Source organism: Echinops telfairi, unplaced genomic scaffold (assembly GCF_000313985.2).
Source record: "Echinops telfairi isolate 266 unplaced genomic scaffold, ASM31398v2 ScPeMD7_7469;HRSCAF=8507_1, whole genome shotgun sequence".
Classification (NCBI taxonomy): Eukaryota; Metazoa; Chordata; class Mammalia; order Afrosoricida; family Tenrecidae; genus Echinops; species Echinops telfairi.
In genome coordinates, this window is record NW_022111373.1 from 42,122,484 (window position 1) to 42,141,006 (window position 18,523).

An 18,523-nucleotide genomic window follows, 5' to 3' on the forward strand; every position below is an offset into this window, starting at 1 on the left:
GATAATAGAATTGAAGATTTAGTGAGGAGTAGAAAGAAAGATGGCTGTAAACATTTAAGATGATTCTCAAACCCTCCCTCATGAAGCTGAAGTAAACTGAAATGTTGTTTACTAAGGGGATAAACCCCACTCATTTATCAATTCATCCACTATGGTGACTTGCATGTTACTGTAATGCTGGGAAGTATTACATCGCCATTTCAAATTCCAGCTGGGTCGCTATGGAAAACAGGTTTCAGTGGAGCTTCAAGCCTAAGAACAGACCAGAAAAACAGTCGACTTCTGCAAATATAGCCAATTAAAACCCTATAAATATCAGTGAAACATTGTCTAATTTGGTTCCAGAAAATAAACTGCTCAAGATGGAGGACACTTACAATGGGACAGAGGGAGAGCTGCTTTCTCAAAGTAAAGTGGACGTTGATTATGTGTATATAGTGAAGCTTTCAGGACCTTCATTTGATGGGGGGGTACAACTTAGAATGTGTAGTAATTGCTGTAAACATTCATTAATTATCAGAACATTGAATGTACAATATTTGAATATAGAAAAATTGCATGTCATAAAAAATGAAATGATATTTATAAGCGTGATATCGTAGGCACTAGTAAGATGTAGAGGACTAATAGTTGACATTTTGGATTGGACAATAGTTTGCTTCACTACACTAGTAATGATAAACATGAGAAGAATGGCATCACATCACATCAAGAAAGAAAAATTTAAGGTCTAAGTTGAAGTACAGTGTTGTAATAAAATAGCATAGAAATGCCAGTTACTATAGCTAATATTCAAATGTAAACCCCAATCACTCAAGCCAGAGATGAACCAAGTACTTCAGTCTGAAATCGATCAGACATGCAATCAAGATGCACTGATAATCCTTGGTCATTGAAATGTGAAAAATAGAAAGAAAAAAAAAAGAAATGTGAAAATTAGAAACAAAGAAGAAGCAAGAATACTTGAAAAACAGAACGTTGGTGATATAAACAATTTTAGCGATCTCATGATAAAAGTTTTCAAAACTAATGACTTCATTGAAAATATATTTTCTACCAGTAACATAATTATATGTTTTTGAAGTCACAAATGGCAATTATACACAAGGAACTCAACAGAAATATTACACATGAATCACATTGACTACTCCTATGGGAAGAGAAAATCAGGAAATTCAACATAATTTGCCAGTAGCCAATTGTAAAATGGATAATCAATTGTTCACATGAAATTTTCAATTTGAAGTTATAGAAAATTAAATCCCACAAGAATATCATATGTAAACTTAGAGACGATCTTAAGAACACCTCTGTTGCCTAGAACCCTAATAAACTGTGGGCTAATACCAAAAACATCATACACGAAGAAAACAAAAGGTCATTAGTAAGTCTTCATGCCAAGTAGGCACTTGTGAGAAGATATAGGTGGAGCCAAGCCTATCAAGGAGGTCACGGTCTTGTGACATCTCCTTGGGAGTGTGGCATATATATCAGAAGACCCTGTGGAGAATTAGTAGCTCTCTTCCTTTGTTGCCAACCCGTCATTGGTCTCTACCTCACATCACCCCACATCATGGCCAAGTCCTACTGCACTTCATCTCACCATACCATGCTGGGTACAAAGGTAATAAAGAATGGGTGGTGGAGAAAGATAGCTTGAAGTATCAATTGCTGCCATGTGATTGGTTCCAGAGATGAAGACTGTGTTCATGTTTCCTCTTTGTATATATGCATCAAATATTTTTGTTTGTTCATTTATAAAATATAATATGTAAATTAGGATAAGATGTATGTGGTTGTAGTCATGCCATGTTAAATGCAACTATGAGCTTTTTGTCCATTCCAAATAAAGAGGACCTAATAGAATATGCAAATTATTAATTAGTATAATTAATAGCATATGCAAGAAAAGTTTTGTTGAATATGTTAAAATTTGTTGCAGCAAAACATCAACAGGAAATGCCAGAAATAAAACCTGGATTTTCTGGCTAAAAGCCAAAAATACCTGGAAAATGTTTACTTGTTTTTTATTAGCTATGAAAAGATACTTGACTGTGGATCATAACAAAATATGGACTGACGTAATGGAGGTCCTAGCTAATAACATAGACACCAGAAGGACATCAAAGGTATCCAACTGGGAGAGGGGGAGGTGAAATTATAGTTATTTGCAGATGACATGATTCTGTACATTGAAAATTCCAAAAGCTCCACAACCGGAGTACTGACAGTGATTGGGGAATATGGAAGAGTGGAAGGATACAAGATTAACAAACAGAAGTCGATTGGTTTGCTATATAATTGGACAAGTCCATGGAACAGGAGATCAAGAAGGCAGTACCATTCACAATACGCAAGAACAAACTGAAATATCTAGAGATATATCTAACCAAAATAAACCAAAAAACCTATACAAGGAAAATTACAAGACCCTGCTACAGGAAGCCAAAAGTGACCTCCACAAATGGAGGACTATCCCATGCTCATGTATCGGAAGACTCAATATAATAAAGATGTCAATCCTACCCAGGGCACTTTATAAGTTTAATGTTATCCCAATTCAAATAACAACATCCTTCTTCAAAGAATTGGAAAAACTACCCACTAATTTCTCATGGAGAGGGAAGAAGCCCAGAATTAGCAGAGAACTCCTCAAGAAGAAGGACATAGTCAGAAGGCTCACTTTATCGGAATTTCACACCTACTACAAAGCCAAGTGGTCAAAACAGCATGGTACTGGCATAATGACAGATACACAGACCAATGGAAAAGAAGAGAAAACTCACAAATAAAACCATCAGCATATAGACAACTGATCTTCGACAAGAGATACAAAAGCATCAAGTGGGAGGGTGACGCCCTATTTAACAAGTGCTGGAAACAGTGGAAATCCACATGTAGAAAAATGAAACAAGATGTCTACCTCACCCCATGCACAAGAACAAACTCAAGGTGGATCACAGACCTAGAAGTAAAACTCAAGGTGGATCACAGGACCATTAGTGAAGGAATAGGGACAAACCTAAGAACCTTGGCCCAGGGAATACAAAGGCTAACTGCAATAGGTCAGGGTACACACACAGGGGAACCTGAAATGGACAAATCGGATTTACTAAGGACAAAACACCTGCATGGGTCAAAAGAATTTACCAAGAGGGTAACAAGGCAACCCACAGACTGGGAGAGGATTTTTATCAACGACACAACAGACAAAGGATTTATTACGAAAGTCTGCAATAACCCCTTGCCTGCAAAAAGAGGCAAACAATTTACCCTTTGTAGAAGTGGGAAAAAGAACTGAAAAGAAGTTTCACTAGGGAGGATACCCATATGCCCAATCAACATATGAGAAAATGCTCCCCATCATTACCCATCAGAGAAATGCAAATCAAAACAACCACGAGAAACCATCTAACACCCTTGAGGCTAGCCCAAATCAGAAAATCTAAGAGCAACAAATGTTGGAGGGAGTGTGGCGAGATGGGAATGCTCCAACATTGCTGGTGGTCTTGTAGATATGTACAGCTGCTATGGAAAGCAGTCTGGGGATACTTAAAAAAGATGGAAATTGAGCAACTTTATGACCCAGCCATGCTTCTACTGGGTGTATATCCAGAAGAGGTAAGAAATAAACCACGACCAGTTGTATGCACTCTAATGTTTATTGCAGCACAATTCACAATTGAAAAGAGTTGGAAACAATTTAAATTTCCATCAGTAGACAAGTGGATCAGTGAACTCTGGCACATACGCACAATGGAGTACTATGCATCACTAAAAAGCACTGATGAGCACATGAAACATCTTTTCATGCAAAGAGTTGGAGGAAATTATGCTAAGTGTAGTCAGCCAATCACAAAAGGAGAAGTACAGCATGAGTCCCCTGAGGTAAGTGTAATCAGCATGGTAGGTATAGAAGAGAAGCCACCTGCATCATAACATTTGGGTTAAGATATTAGGAATTGGGAGGAGGTTGGACCAAACCCAAGGAGGTACATGTTGGCCCAACACAGTAATGGGAAAAGGACAGAGAGGGGAGGGAGAACAAGGGGGGATTAAAAATGAAATGATGATGGCAGGAGAAGGGCACTAATCCACCCAGGGAGAGAGTACTGGTCTTGTCTCCACAGAATCAGAAGTGGGCATGCAGACCTTACACAATACATCAAACCATGAGGACAGCGTGGCCACATGGAAGGATGCATGAAAAGAGAGAGCTACAGGGCTGGCCCCAACCAGAGCCAAACTTAACCCCTCCCTGGAAGTGGGTGTGATGGAGAGCAGAACTGAACCTACAAGTTAGGGAGAGGGGCCAGCACGCCACACCCACATGGAGGCAGGCTAGGAGGGAGGAAGAGAAGAAGAGAAGAGAGCTGGAAAGGACTCCATGCTGGCACACGAGGCTTGGAGGATGACGTCCTGTGGGGAGTTAATGGGACACAGAGGGGACTGGGCAATGAACAACAACACATGTCACGCTGTCCCCTTACTGGAGCAGACTGTGACAGGGAACATTTCTGGGGTCACATGGTGGGGAGGCAGCGCAGTCTGAACCCCCCAAAACAGAGCGAATCAAGAAGAGAGCATACCAGATCAGCAGCTGGGGGTAAGGCAGAGCTACAAAGCCCCCGAGGAGCCCCCAACAGGGAGATCCAAGCTAGGAGGGGCAGCTCCTGGACAGTATAGAGTGTCAGCAAACAGACCCAGGATTTTTGTATATTTCATCTCTTTTTATTTTATATTTTATTTTTTCTTATTCATTTATTATTTTCATTTTTTAAAATCAGTTTGGGCTATGTCGTAGTCAGTGTATCTACCTATAAAGGATAGGCACAGGAGGCATGCCCAAGAAGAGATCAGAGGGACCAATGGTCCAGGGAGACCTGGGAGGTGAGGGTGGTGGGGGAAAGGGGTGGTGAGCATGTGGCACCATGGACAGGGGAACAGCTGGGGTGTTGGAGTAAATAACAAGGCGGAGATAGGGATCTGAGGCAGGAGGAGGGGCAGCATCAGAGCAACAGCAAACTAGCTAAGAGGAGGTACCAAGAGGCAGAAATAAGGGGAAAGTGACAGTGGGGCAGGAGAAGGTAAAAGGAAACAGGAAGGACCAAGGAAACAAAACATTGAGGTATAAACAAAGCGGTGTGCATATGTAAATACACTAATCCACAGAAATAGAGGTATTGGCCCATGTACATATATTCATACAGCAATACACTGAGGTAGAGGATGGCCTCTGCTCATACCCACCCTCAATACAAGAACACATTGTTCTAACCAATCAGCAGTCTGAGATGTTCACCCTCCTGACACAATCGCTGAAGACAAAACGAGTGCACAAGCAAATGTGGTGAAGAGGGTGGCTGGTGCCTGGCTATTAAAAAATAAAGCATCTGGGGTCCTAAAGGCTTGAAGTTACACAAGCCGCCATTCAGCAGTGAAGCAACAAGTCCACATGGAAGAAGCACACCACCAGTGCAATCATGAAGAGTCATAGGGACCAGGTAATAGGCATCAGCAGACACATAACAAACAAAAACATATTGTTGAGGATGAGGATGACTGGAGCGGAGATCCAAGCCCATCTGTAGACAATGGAACAATCTCCCCACAGAAGGCCCACAGGGAGTGGATGAGTCACCAGGGTATAGTAAAGCATCATTGAAACACACTATATCCCTCTGGTTAGTTGAGGCTTCCTCAATCCTCACTACCTTGACTCCAGCGCTGCTTCCCAATTCAGACTAGACCGGAACATGTACATAGGTATAGAAGGGATGGGAGTTCACAACACACAGAATCCAGGAACAGGAGTGGGAATAGTGATACCAAAAGGGTAGGGGGAACAAGGAGCGAGGAAGGGAGAAAGGAGGAACTGATCACAATGATCGACACATAACCAAGCACCCTTCTCCAGGGGGAAGAACAACAGAAAACATGGGGAAGGGAGACAGTGGTGGTGTGAGAGATGAAAATAATAATAATAATGTACAATCTATCAGGGGATTATGAGGGTCGCGGGGAGGAGGGAAAAAAATCTGATACCAAGCGCTCAATAGAAAGTAAATGTCTAGGAAAGAATGAGGGCAACATATGTACAAACATGCCTGAATCAATTGACTATGAATTGTGATCAAAGTTGTATGAACCCCAATAAAATGATTTTTAAAAAACTATGGATTGAAAAGAATCCAGAATACTTAATTTTTCTCATGTAAAATCTACCCAGAGACCAATGAAATCCTTCACAGCTTCAGTGTTTTCTCTGTTTATCATGATGTTTCTTATTGGTCCAACTGTGAGTATTTTGGTTTTCTATAAATTGAGTTGTAGTTCATACTGAAGGTTGCAATCAGGACTGAAATTTCAGCAAGCAAGGTTATGCCATCTGAATATCACAGGTTGTTAATAAGTCTTCCTCCAATCCTGATGCTGCATTCTTCTTCATAAAACGCAGATTTGCTTAGTGAACAGATTGAACAATTATTGTGAAAGAATACAACCCTGATGCACCCCTTTTCCTGATTTTAAACCATTCAGTATCCCCTTGTTCCATTTTCACAACTGCTTATTGATCCAGGTACAAGTTCTGAATGAGCACAATGAACTGTTTTGCATTTTTCCATTCTTCAAGTTATGTATAGTTTGTTTTGACCGACAGAGTCAAATGCCTTTGCATAGTCAATAAAACACAAGTAAAGGCCTTCCTGGAATTCTCTGTTTTCAGCCAAGTACCACCTGACATCAACAGTGCAATCCTTTGTTCCACTTCCCTCAGAAACTCTTTCAACCATGCATATTGTCAATAAGTTCTCTGTGGCCATTGCAATAAATTACTGAACCCAGAGTAAATGTAGAATATTTTGAGAGGAATGATTTGGTGTCAGAATAGGTAAAAAAGGATGGAGCTTGGAGGTATATTTGATTCTTGACTCATGACACTAGGGGAGTCAGAGGGTCAGATAATCCCAACTCCATGTCATCTATTGCAGTATCGCGTTGAGCAAATTTGCTTAATAATATCTCCTAGAATTGTAGGAAAGCAAGGATATCACTTGGAGGACCAAGATGCACCCAACCCAAGTCACAATATGAAGTTGAAAGCTAAGCAATAAACAAGGAAGATCTGTGAAGAGTTGCTCCATTTACATTATGGTGTTGGTGAAGAAAATTGATTTAAAATACCATGATTTCTCAGAATAAACAAATTTAGCTTGGAAAAAGGGCAACTATATCCTCCTTAGAATAGAGAATGACGGACCTTGTCTCACACATTTTGGGACTGTTATTCAGGATGAACCAGGCCCTAGAAAAGGGTATCATGTGTGGTAAATAAGAGGGTCAGAAAAACAGACTAAGATTCTCAATGAGATGGATTGTACATAGCGGCTGCAACAATGGCCTCAAACATAACAATTGTGAAGATGGTATACGGTTGGCGAGTGTCATCTTGCTTTACGTATAGTTGCTATGAGCAGAGCAAACCTGACAATAACCAACAACAGCAACAGGGGGATAAAATAAAATAATTGATTTAGGATGACAAAATTAGGAGCAATGTCTTATAAAATCAAGTTATAAGTGGCAACTACTAGGAGCTGTATTACAACTGGAGATGTGCTCTTATGCTTTGATGAGGAAAAACAGAATATTTAGCAGAATCTACCCTTTTGTTACCTTTATATTTGGAGAAGTTAGTAAGACTTCAGGTAAAATTGTGGGGAATACAAAAATATAAGTTATTATGAAAAATATAGTTACAAAAATGAGACTGAGAGACAGTTTAAATAAGTAGGAAAAAAAGAAGCCAAAAAAGATCACATCAATGAGGACAAGTGGTCAACTCTGGTAGTGAACACTAATAAGATTTAACTACATAAGAAGTCTAAGGTAACCAATGGATTTTTAACTGTAAGTTTATTGTCAGTTTTGTCTAATATGGTTCCATGGATTTCCAGAGGTGAGACCCTGATTGCAATTAACTGTATCAATTTTATAAGTAAGAATTGAAGGATATTATTTCAAGAAAACTTAGTTGTTAAAGAACCGAACAATATGGTGTAATCCCTTGAAGGAGATAGCAACATGAACTGAGTTCTGGATATATTCGTTGTTTAGGATTGCATGATGCAAATTTGTTGAAAAGAAAGGCAATTTAGAAAGAAATGCTGAAGTTCATCAACTATACATGATTAAGTATCCTGATACTTGATACATAATGAGTGGAGATTCATCCATGATACTTAGTAGATTGTAATACCTACAAAAGGTGGATGCATGACTTTGCTTCTTTAACAGAAGGCATGGTTGATTCTTCTGAGAAAGGAAGAAATGATACAAGAGTGGGTGCTCATATGTAGCAGATGAACTATCATAAACTAAGAGAGCTCTCTTAAACTTGTTTTGTGAATCAAGTTCAGACACTGATTAAGGGCAGATTAGGAATTTGAGAAGAGATGTCACAGTTTAGAACAATGTTGCATGGGAGAGAGACTTATTTAAACCTGAAAATATCTCCAAACGGATTTAAGGACCCAACTGAAATTAGGAAATATAATCTGCTCTCTATAAATCACTTTAGAGTGGGTGCTGTTCTTTAGAAGAACTCAAATGAATGAAACTAGTAAATAGATAACCTTTGTCGATGGTTGGACCTTAAAGTCTAGGCCCAGAAAAAATTATATGAACAAACCATTTAGAGCAATTGGAGAAAGAAGAACTGAAATGTGGGCTTGTAAATTCAAGATAGGTGCAAGAGGAATTGAAGCCAGGATAGACAATTTGAAATTCAAAAGCCAAGGAACTAGAAGTTGTCTTGAATTGAATGCATGAGTATGTAGGAGAAAAATAGTCGCATATTGGAAAAGTTATGTTTAGTAAACAGATTACTACAGCTTAATATTGCATAAGATAGCAATTATTTTATTCCATTTGCTCATCTTCCATCACCATGGCTACTACTAAACAAATGTTCATCAAATTGACCTTAATCTAAGATATATATATATATACAACTTTTTAAGGGAGAAAACTGGGATATAAGTTAAAATTGCCGTTGTAAAGTACACTCTTCATATAGACAGCGCATAAAGATCTTATAACCAAGCTAGTAAACCACTCAAAGTTATTCCCAAGCACTAAGCCTTCAATTTCAGGCTAAACCTCATAGGATATGACTCAAATACCATATTTTTACCACTAAGATCTCATTTTAAAATAAGATGAGTCATCCTGTTCTTGGTAATATCTTAAGATTGCACTGCATGAGCAAACTCCCTCTCATCTCCATCATCTGTATGATTATGCAAGTGAAACACAAAAATATATACCATCTTTGTTATTGATTTTTCTCCATAGGAAAGTATATTAGTTACCAGAATTTGACTTCATTCTCCTAAAGAAACTGATCTAAGAGTTGTATATGTTGACCAATCATTTGTAACAGTATCTACAGTGCTCATTTTAGAGAAAAACATTTTTTGAGATCATTTAATCAAAGGAATTTGATACAGCATAAAGAAAACCTGGATAAAGTTAAGTGATGCATTCCCATGATCATACAGAGAATTGGCAGTTGCACTTTAACCAACACCAAACATTTCTACTACAGTGAATATCACTGAAATGTTAAAAATCTCTTTATCTAATTTATATGAGAATCTATAGCAGAGAAATTTCCCCAAATAGTTATGATTTCAAAAGTGGCCATTGTTTTCCAACTGCATTCTGCAAGAGTAATGTGGGCTACAAATTCTTTCCTTGCATTCTCTGGCTTCACTGCCAATGAACAACATAGAAGTTGAAAATTAGGCAATAAAATTCATATGTGTGTACATGTATTTACATACATACATATATGTAAGACAGATACATTTATAAAAAGTAAAACCCTTGCCATAAAGTCTATTATGACTCATAATCACCCAATAGGACAGGGCAAAAATGCTTGTTATGGTTTCTGAGACTGTAAATTTCATGCAAGCAAATTATCTCAGTTTAGCAACCAGTGCTTACCACACAGCACTGCCATGGCTTATTATATGTGTGTGTGTCTGTTTACTATATGTATGGTATTAAATAATCTTGTACCAACTTGATAAACAGAGAGAATGGATGGAGTCTAGCCTGTCAATCAGGTTACAGCCTGGTGGTACCGCCTGTGGGTGTGGCCTTCTCATAAGGCATATCCTGGTAACCTCCCTTCTTCCTCTGTTTCACCTTCTTGTTGATGCTTCACTTCAAACTACACTGATGGCAGCCAGAACTCTGGAAATGTGTCCCCTGCCATTAGCACTACAAGAATTTGCACTCACCGCCTGTGATCTTCCTGCATTCTGCATGATTGCATGTGGCTGCATGAGTCTGAAGAGGGGTTATGGGCAAGTGTCAGACTTATGGAATATTATTGGACTTATGGACTTGATCTGAACTGGACCCAGATATTTACTTGATAGGTAATTACTTCTTGATATAAAGCTCTCTCTTATACATATATGAGTTTCCCAAATTTGTTCCTCTAGTCAACCCGGTCTAACACAATATATATCTAATATATGTCAATAATATACTACATATACATGAATACAGACACACACACACACACATAAATACATACAGAGAAAGTGAGATGAAGCCAGACAGAGATAAAGAGAGACACAGAGGACAGAAAAATCTGACAGAACATGTATGAATATATACAATGGAATGAATATATATAAATGGCAGTTTCTTTCAGTGGATAATTCAGAACAGATTATTCACCTACCTCTTTTTCCTCCCCCTACCCCTAATCCCTGACATGTTCAGCTAAAATGGTAATTAGCTACATTTTCCATTTTGGCTGAGACATAGTGTATATCATGTGTAGTGTAGTGCTTGTCTCAAGAGGAAAATGGATAATTAGGAGAGAATTTTTCAATGTCTCTTCTCTGTAAAGATTTACTGAATTGTCTCTAATGTACACTGACAGCTTCTGCATTATAATTAGTGGATAGGAGACATAGATATTGGCAAGGTAAAAAAACTCTCCTTTCATTTTCATTCTTCTAAAATGAGTCAGCCCATATCTTTTAATATTTTATTGGAATTGCTAGTTTCTGAAGGTCAAGAGCAAAAGGAATTTTCAAAGTGTGAAAAAAGATCCAAGAGAAATGTCGGCTAATTGATAGTCTCCAAATTCCAAAAGAGGTCTCAGCAAGATGTTTATAAGTCATAGTCATTATTTGCTCAAATTGCTAAAATTATATTAGTTGTTTGCAAATAATAAACATAATATATCATAAATATGTTTAAGCAATTTATTAGAATATTGAGTTATCAAATGGATGTGGTTGTGAAGAATTAGGAACAGAATAAAAAAAAAAGTCCAGTATTTCTTTTCTGAAAGAGAACAGTTGATGGAATAAATATCTCTGGATTTTTAGCCCATCTTGCTTCATTCCACTTGTGTTACAATATCTCAAAGAAGATAATTCATTGGCTAATCCCAAGTTTACCACATGTCCCTGAAATAGAGTGAATATTAAAAGGAAAGATTGGAAGATGAGCATGTTCAAATTTCTTCAGCCTCTCACAAAACAGGACAATCTCATTTAGTATAACTTTCTATCTGTAAACAATGGGAGAAAGAAAATTTTTCAAAAGAAAATCAAAATATTTAAAAGAAAAAAATATTGATACATGACAGTCAAAATGTAAAATCAATCAAAATGCTTAATGTTCGTATTGGAGTGAAAAAGAAAGAAATGAAAAGCTAAGTGCTATAGCTTAAGCAAATTATATGCCTGAATAGAGAGCACATGGAGAAATGGTGACAATTTCCCCACATTATTTATAGTGCCTAAAGTTCTATGTTGGCCAATCATCTAAATGTATACTATCTACAAGTCACCATCTGAGTGCCTGTGATGACAATTTTTTTTCTACTGCTACAATTTTTTTTTCTACTGCTACAATTTAATTCAAACTTTATATTTATTGGTCGTGATTCTCCAGGGAAAGAGCCCTGGTGACGTAATGGTTACCTGTTGCACTGCTAACCTTAAGGTCTTCAGTTTGAAACGAAAAGCCACTCCACAGAAGAAAGATGGTGCTTTCTATGCCCAGAGGGAGCTACAGTCTCAGAAGCTCAAAGGGGCAGTTCTACCCTGTCCTACAGGTATAGGGTCACTGTCAATCCGAATCAACTCAATGACAGTGATTTTGAGAGAGACTTTCCACAGACTAGAAATACAGATAGCCAGTCCTCAATCAAGATAGCGAAATAAGAACGATTTCATAAATGCTTGAGAATGATAAGTAAAAAATATTGTTAAAGATAATTTTAAGTCTATAAATGCAACATTTTCTTCCAAAGAAAACATGTTTAAACATTTCCCTGTGATCAGTGGAATATAGAAAATTCTATCAATTATATACTTTTCTTAGAGTGCCTACAAAATTGATCCATCTGAGAAAGTGACTTCCTAGAGGATCTGCTGGTTTAATACAAGGCAAAGAGTTAAGCTCAAAAGATAATGGCATCCATTTTAGGGGACTCCAAAGTCAGTTTGTCATACCATCCTGGATTTTTAGTTGCTGTGATGCTAGAAGCTATATCAATAGTATTTCAAATGACAGCAGGGTCACAAAAAGTGAACAAGTTTCAGTGAAGCTTTCAGACTAAAAACACACAATGAAGAAGGAATTGGCTTGGCTGCCCACTTTGAAAGAAGTAGCCACCACTGAAAACCTTACCTATAACATTGAAACATTGTCAGGCCTAATGGATGGAAGCAGAACATTGTGCAAGATGGGGTCTGAAGACTTGCCTATTGGGGCAGAAAGCTCTTGAAATGTGACATAGGAAAAGCTGATTTCTCAAAGTAAAGTAGATATGGTTGTATGAATGGAATAAATCCTGTAGGAGTGATGCCTTCTGAATCTTCATTTACTGGTAAGCTCAACTCAAGGTTAGAAGAAACAGCCGCAAATATCTACTAAAGATCAGAGCTTGGATGATTGAGGTATGAATCTAAGAAAAACTGAAGTGGTGAAAATGAAATGGAACACATAAAGTTTGACATCCTAAGCATTAATGTGCTGAAACAGACTGGCATTGGCCACTTTGAATCAGAAAATCATGTGGTTTACTCTGTCTTAAGTGACACAATCAAGATGAGTGGCATTGTATTCATTGTCCAAAAGGATGCTGAAAAATCAGTTTTGAAGTACGATGCTGTTTGTGCTTAGAGTATATCTCTCTACCTTCAAGGAAATCCAATCATTACAACTATTATTGAATTTGTGCAGCATCCATGCAAGCAAGTGATGAAGAAATTTAAGAGTCCTCCCGTCTTCACTTGGAAATTGATCAGACGTACATCCAAAATGCCCTTATGATTGGCGATTGGAATGCAGAAGTTGGAAACAAAGAGGAAGGCAGAGTGGCTGTGAAATATGGACTTGGTGATAAAAATGAAGCTGATGTTGCAGGATAGAATTTTTCTAGAACAAATATTTGTTCATTGCAAATACCTTTTATACAACCTCTAAAAAGACAACTATATGCATGTTATTCTCCAAATGGAATACACAGAAATCAAAGTGAGTACGTCTGTGGAAAGGAACAATGGAGAAGCTAATAACAGCAGCTAAAACCAGGTCTGGGGCTGACTGTGGAACTTATCACCCATTGTTAATAGGTAAGTTCAGGTTAAAACACAAATCTCACTACTATGGAGTCAATGCTGACTCATTGTGACCCCTTGCAGGTTTATGAGACTGTAACTCTTTATGGAGTAGAAAGACCAGTCTTTCTGCTGAGGATCTGCTGGTGGTTTTGAACTTCAGACCCTGGGGATTTCAACCCAACTCTAAACCATTATGCCACCAGGACTTCAAATTCAAGCTGACAAAATTAAAACAATTTCATGAGAGCCAAAAAGCAACCTGGAACTTTTCCCACCTGAATTTTGAGAACATCTCAACTACAGATTTGACACAATGGACAGTATTGCCAGAAGACCTGATAAGCTGTGAGGACATCATGAGCATCAATCATGAAGAATGCAAAAGGTCATTAAAAAGAAAGGAGAGAAATAAAAGATCAAAATCGTTGGCAGAAGAGACTCTGAAACTTGCACTTAGTTTCAGAGTAGCTAAAGCAAAGGAAATACATGATGAAGTCAAAGAGCTGAACAGAAAATTTCAAAGGGTCACCCAAGAAGACAAAATCAAATATTATAATAAAATGGGCAAAAATATAGATTTAGAAGACCAAAAGCAAAAAACACATTCTGCATATATGAAACTGAAATAACAAGAAAAATGTCAAGCCTTGAGTTGCAGTATTGAAAGATTCCAGGAAGCATGAAAAGAATACACAGAGTCACTTTACCAAAAAGAACTAGCTGGCATTCCACCATTGTGGGAGGTAATATATGAGCAAGAAGCAACAGTGATGAAGCGACATGTTCAAGCTGCTCTGAAAGCGTTAGTCACAAACATGGCTCCAAGGACTGATGGAAAATCAACTGAAATATTTCAACATATTGATGAAGCACTTGTCTGTGCCTGGGAATTTGGAAGCCAGCTTCTTAGCCAATTGACTGAAAGATATCCATATTTACACTCATTCCAAAGAAAGATAGTCCAGAAAATTCCTCAAATTATAGAAAAAACCCTCATACTAGTCAATAATACATACTAGTAAACTTTTGGGGAAGATGATCCAAACTAGATGCAGCATTACATTGACAGCAGGGAGCTGCCAGAAGTTCAGGCCAGATTCACAAGAGGATGTGGATCAAGGGATATAGCATTACAGATATCAGACGAATCTTGGCTCAGAGCAGAGAATACCATAAAGTTGTTTACTTATGTTTTCTTGTCTATGTAAAGGCATTTGACTGTGTGTATAAAAAATGTATGGATAATCTTAAGAAGAATTGGAATCCCAGAACACTACCTTGTGTTTATGTGGAATCTGTACATGGATCAAGAGAAAATTGTGGGAAGAGAGCAGGGAATGCTACATGGTTAAAAATCAGGAAAAGGAAATCTGGAAAACAATACCATTTACAATCAGAACCCCAAAGATAAAATACTTAGAAATAAAGATGAACATATAAACAGAAGATTATTCCAAAGAACTACAAAACACTACTATAAGAAACCCAAAATGACCCATTTAAATGGAGCTATATCATGCTCATGTATAAGAAAACTTAACATTGTGAAAATGTGATTACTACCCAAAGTCATGTATAGATATAATAATACCTGAATCCAGACTCCAACATCATTATTTTAAAAGATGGGAAAAGTAATCACCAACTTTACATGAAAAGAGAATGAATCTTAGACAAGCAAAGCAGAACAAAGTAGAAGGTCTCACAATATAATCTGTGTGTGGAAGCAAAAGGAAGTCACACAGAGCGAAGGCAGGTGAGTAAGGTGCATGGGATAAGAGAGGTGTGCTGATTTTTGCCAAAAACTGGTGTGCTGAGATGGCTGCGTGAGCAGGTGCATTATTGTGGTGGCAAAACCAGTTCCCCATCTGCCACAAATTGGGCATTTTTGTCACACGCTGTTACACTATCTTTTCAGAACCTCCAAATAGAAAGCTGGATTAACAGTCTGACCTGGTGGAATGAACTCCAAATATATGATCACCCTCACATAAAAAACAAAAAAGAGCTTTATCTTGATATTTGATTTCACTTGAGAGCTTTTTTTGGGGTGAGGTGATGGTGGCGTCTTCTACTGTCCTGAGTGATGTTGGCTTTCACTTCAGGGTGGTAGAAATAGCACCATGTGTCCTCACGGGTAATGACCTTGGAAAAAGAAAGTCTGAGTCGCTTCTGAACTATTCATTCAAAGCACAGTATGTTTCCGCTGGATGTTATTTTTCCTGGTCAGCCAGAACTCGCAGTACAAATTTTGCAGGAATCCTTCTCATTCCCAAATGGGAAGCAGATGCCCTCTTCAATAAATGGTGCTGGAAAAAATGGATGTCTACCGGCAGAAAAATGAAGCAAGACCCTTACCTCACTCCATGCACAAGAATAAACTCAAGGTGGATCACAGACCTTGAGATAAAACCCCAAACAATTAGGGACATTAATGAGGGAACTGGGACAAACCTGAGAACCTTGGCACAAGGAATACATAGGCTATCAGTTAAAGGGAAGGATACAAATACAGAGGAGTCACAAATAGTCAAGTGGGATATACTAAAGATAAGACACCTGTGTACATCGAAAGAATTCACCAAGAGAGGAATAAGAGAGCCCACTGACTGGGAAAACATCTTTAGCAATGACAAGTCAGACAAAGGAGTTGTTATTACTAAAATGTACAATATTTTTCAAGCTTACAATAAGAGAAAAACTAAGTGCCCACCGAGGAGGTGGGCAAAGGACCTGAAGAGAAGTTTTACAGTGTCTGAAATCTGAATGGCCAATAAACATATGACAAAATGTTCCCGATTTTTAGACATAATAAGAGAAATGCAAATTAAAACAACTATGAGATACCACCTAACACCCTCAAAGTTAGCCCAATTCAAAAAATCAGAAAGCAACAAGTGCTGGAAGGACTGTGGTGAGATAGGAACTCTCATCCACCTCTGGTGGACCTGTAGGTATGTACAGCCACTATGGAAATCGATTTGACGATTTCTAAAACTGATAGAAATTGAGTATCATACGACCCAGCAATACCCCTACCGGGCATATACCCAGAAGAGGCAAGAAACAAAGCATGGCCAAACATCTGTGCTCCACTGTTCACTGTGGCACAGTTCACAATTGCAAGGAGTTGGAAACAACCCAAATTCCCATCAACAGATGAATGGATTAAAAAACTGTGGTGCATACTTACAATGGAGGACTATGCATCGCTAAAAAGCAGTGATGAACGTATGAAGCATATCGCTGCACATGAAGAACTAAAGGAAATTATGCTAAGTGAAGTAATCCAAGCACAAAAGGACAAGTATAACATGAGTCCACTGAAGTAAGCTTTAAAAACATGCAAAGGGGCACAGGAAAAAGCTACTGTATACAAACACTCCAGTGGTGAGGTCCAGGTAGTATGGCAGGAGCCAGACCAAATCCACAGGTTTATATGGTAGCCAACTAAACAAAAGGTGGGGAGAGGAAAGGGGGGAAAAAAGAGAGATGTGTGATTGGGAAATAGGGCACTGACCCACCCAATGGGGAGGGTATTGTTTGTGTCTCCACAGGAAAAAGAGGGACCAGGCTTAAATCCAGTGTCCCGGGATGTGAATGCAGTGTGCCAGCATGGAGAAGGGAGCCAGCGGAGGGGCCTGAGGACTGGGCCCCCATACCAGCTACGTGGAAAACTGTCCCTCCCCGCGAAGAATTTACTTTGGAGGACTGCTCTGAAGCTGCAACTAGGGGAGAGGGACATGTCTGATCAGAGCACACAGGAGCAAATGAATGGGGAGGAAGAGAGAGAGGAGCATATCTTGGCCCACCCGGCATGCAGGACGATATTCCCGCTCTGATCAGCCAATGCACAGAGTGGACCATATGGCTGATTACACTATGAGACATGCCATCCCTCGCTGACCCATGGCCCTATGGGGGACAACACTGGAGACTCAGTGTCGGGAATGGCCCAGACTGACGCTGCGACAACAAGGCAAAACACTAAAGGTGGGTGGGGGTGGGGGTGGGGGGCAGAGCAAAGGGGCGAGTAGAGCAGGGAGCTTCCGAGGGAGTGAAAAGGATAGACTCTGGGGCCAGAGCATGGCACCTCATTGGATCTGACTGGAGGACATGCCTAGAGGTCAAAAATCAGACCTTGATCGATTTACAGGTTTTTCATTCTTTTTTAAATTATTTTTTTTCTTTTTTAATTAATTTATTCTTTTCTGGGTCATTGGTTTTCTTTTTGTTGTCATTGTTGTGTTCTCATTTGTCACTTTGTCTTGCTATGCCTTGTTTTATGGTGCATATTATTATCTCTACAGATCTATCTAGATAAGATAGGCTGGATGAACAGTCTGGAGGACTCCTGGGGGACATTGGAGAGGGGGAGGTTAGGGTAAGGAGGTGGTGTTGACCAAACCAGGGACAGGGGAGCAACAAGTGATTCAAAATTAGTGGCAAGGAGGGTGTGAGAGGTCTGGTAGGGATTCATCAAGGGCAATGTAACCGAGAGAAATTACTGAAACCCAAATGAAGGCTGAGCATGATAGCAGGACAAGAGGAAAGTAAAAGGAAACAGAGGAAAGAGCTAGGAGGCAAAGAGTATTTATAGAGGTCTAGATACAGGCATGTACATATGTAAATATGTTTATATAGGACAGTGGGGAAATAGATGTAAGTGCATATATTTATAGGTTTAGTATTAAGGCAGCAGATGGACATTGGGCCTCCACTCAAGTACCTCCACTCAAGTACTTGCTCAATGCAACAACATGTTGTTCTATTAAATTGGCATTTCATGATGCACACCTTCCCGACACGATTGCTGAAGACAAATGTGTGCATAAGCAAATGTGGTGAAGAAA